General features: G+C 56.1%; 1 protein-coding gene across 1 annotated transcript in view; it reads left to right on the top strand.

The window, feature by feature from the left end:
• Positions 1-60: 60 nt before the first annotated feature.
• Positions 61-2652, top strand: part of LOC107215188 (membrane primary amine oxidase-like) — a 6678-nt gene continuing 4086 nt past the window's right edge. Inside the window, exon 1 of the mRNA XM_015651207.3 lies at positions 61-80. The gene's annotated coding sequence lies outside the window, so the exon portion shown is untranslated. The remainder of the gene's footprint in view (positions 81-2652) is intronic.

Genomic DNA, 2652 nt, shown 5'->3' on the forward strand with positions numbered 1-2652 from the left:
CGGCAATAGGCTTTGGGAGCACACCCTGGGTACGATCCACACCCATTTTGTCAACTATAAGGTGGACTTGGATGTGGGAGGTAGGTCTGGATCTTCCTTTAATGTCTGACATTGTTCTGATAAACCCAAGAGCTTTGAGGTTTGCCTCCTCGTCCATACGTTCCCTAATAACTGACATCATAACTCTGCTTCTTTATTCTTCCAACCTCCTCTTTCTTTGCAAAATTACTTTTCTATATATAAACCAGTCTGTCGAGGTCATTGAGTGGAAAGCAGTGGGAATTTCTGGGAGCTCTGTGTTCAGCTCAGGGAAAGTATGAAAGGTAGCAGCTGAAAAATGTTTGTGTTTCCTTGAGGCCTCACGTCTGGCACGGTGTGTGTTGCCATAGGCATGGGCGGGCAGACAGGGAGTTGGCCCTGTCTGAGCACAGTATGAGCTTGCTTTCGCAGAGCCTGCTGCTGCTTCTGGCTCTCCTCCTCCCTTGGGAAAATCCTCTTAGTCTCTCGCTGCCCCATGTAAAGCAGGACAGCTGTCCTGCTGCTCTGTGGGGCTGAGCTCCTGCAGCTCTCTCCCCTTCTTCCCTTGAGGAAACACTCCAGCGTTGGATCCCAAGTTGTGAAGCCGCTGCAGTGACCCAGCGAGTTCCCCTGCTCCCATGGGCAGTCACAGTCTGGCACTGGGTGTCTGCACAGGGGTGTTGGAGCCCAGGAGCAGCCCCTTGCTCACAGTGAAGCGCTGGCAGCCACCCTGAAAGCGCAGGGATGCTGAGCCTTGGGGCCACCTTTGAGACCCCCCCAAGGGGATGGCAGCAGCATCTGCAGTCTGGGGACACTGGGGGACACACATGGTGCCTTTTATTGAAAACCGCTCCTGTCAAAGGCAGAGGGAAAATGTTTTACATCTGCACAGGACCAAAGAGGTCGCTGGTGTGCAGTGGCTCCATCTGAACCAGCCCAAAGAGAAACGCAGCCCCAGGGATCTCTGCTGTCTCCTGGATTGTGGAAAGTGACCTCAGAGCTGTGTTGGTCAAACTGCAGCTAACCCCAGGGCAAGCATTTGTTCCCAGCACGTGTCCTCCTGTGATGCAGGGCTTTGTGTGGCCTTGAGAGGTGCTGCTGCTGTTACAGTCAAAACCGGGGCTGATACTGGTTCCTTCCCGTAAGCAAGGCTCGAGAATGTGCTAAAATACAGTTCCTGTGTGGAGGCCAGGTCCTCTTCTGTGACTTCACTGCCCCTCCTCAGTGCCCTTCTCTGTTTACAGAGCCTGAGCCCTGACTGCTGCAGAGCGCTCTTGAGTGGAGTTGTGTAAATCTCAGACTTGTTCCCTGTGGCGAGAGGGCAGCCGTGTTCCGGGCAAGAGGGCTCTGGGCCATGCAGGAGCTGGAGCAGTTCCCACAGGAGCCCCGCCTTGCAGCGCCGGCGGGCACAGCTGTGTCACAGCTGAAGTGACATTGCCCACACAGGTTTTTGGATCCTCATCTGAGGCTGCCGTGGGACTTGCAGGGAAAAAGGGCAATTATTGGCTATTTGGAAGTGAGGCTGAAAACATAATTCCTAAATTAACATCAATGCAAATGAAATAAATGGTTCCATTGCAGCCTTGGTGGTTCTGGTCCCTCCTGCCTGTGCCTCAGGCTCTCCCCAGCAGGAGAGTGTTTGGTGGGCCCTGATCTCCAAAAATCCATCTTTGCTGTCACGGTGTGTCGCTGCCTTGCGTGGGGCCAGGAGCCGTGGGGGAGCCTTGCAGGAGCTGATGGCCATGCAGGAGCCTCACACCACTTCTGTCCAGGGCAGCTCTTGTGCAAAAATCACCTCTGCTGGAACGGGACAGGAATGGTTCAGCAAGTGCTGCCTTTTCTCACCAGGGAGCTGCCTCTGGTCTGCCCACAGCCAGGCTGGAGCCGCCAGGTCCCTTCCTTCGGGGCTGGGAAGGACTTGGAGGCAAGGGAGAATAGGACAGGAAGAACTGGCATGAGCAGGTCTGGGGCCATGCCAGCGTGGACTGGCCCCTCAGGGCAGTGGGGCTGGTCTGGGGGCACGGGGTGCAGAAGGACCAGGCTGGCTGAGCCTTCCCCCGTGGCGTCACCACGATGCCACAGGAGGCAGAGACAGAGCATCCTGGGAGACACTGAAAGAAGCAAAGGCCCCTAGGACAGATGAGACTGGAGCTCTTTGTGGTGTCACCCTGCAGCAGAGAAACCCATCAGAAGCTCGGTGAGTGAGCCAGGCACTGGCTCCCTGGCTGGCTCCTTTGGTGCATCTGGGGTGGGGAGGAAACAAGCCAAACTGGCTGGGACCTGTGATCTCCTCAGAGCCCCACGGGAGCTACAAGTTCCCTCCCCACCTCACAAGCGCCGCTGTTACGCCCACAGCTGCAAATGAATAAAGAGCCTGGTCTGCAGGTGAGGGACGTGCTCTGGATTCTTCAGCCAGACTGCATGGGCTGCCACTGCACTCGGAGTGATGAACCCCAAACTTCCCTACGTTCTCCTGGTCGGGGCTGCAGTGATAATCTTCATTCTGTCCTGCATGCTGCTGAGCAGGGATGGGCGATCGCCCAGCTGTGAATTCCAGCCCGGCATTGTGGAGAAGACAGAATCCACGAGCCAGAGCCTGGTGTTTGCTGACCTGACAGCCGAGGAGCTGTCACA

The sequence above is a fragment of the Parus major genome, chromosome 27 (assembly GCF_001522545.3).
Source record: "Parus major isolate Abel chromosome 27, Parus_major1.1, whole genome shotgun sequence".
Classification (NCBI taxonomy): Eukaryota; Metazoa; Chordata; class Aves; order Passeriformes; family Paridae; genus Parus; species Parus major.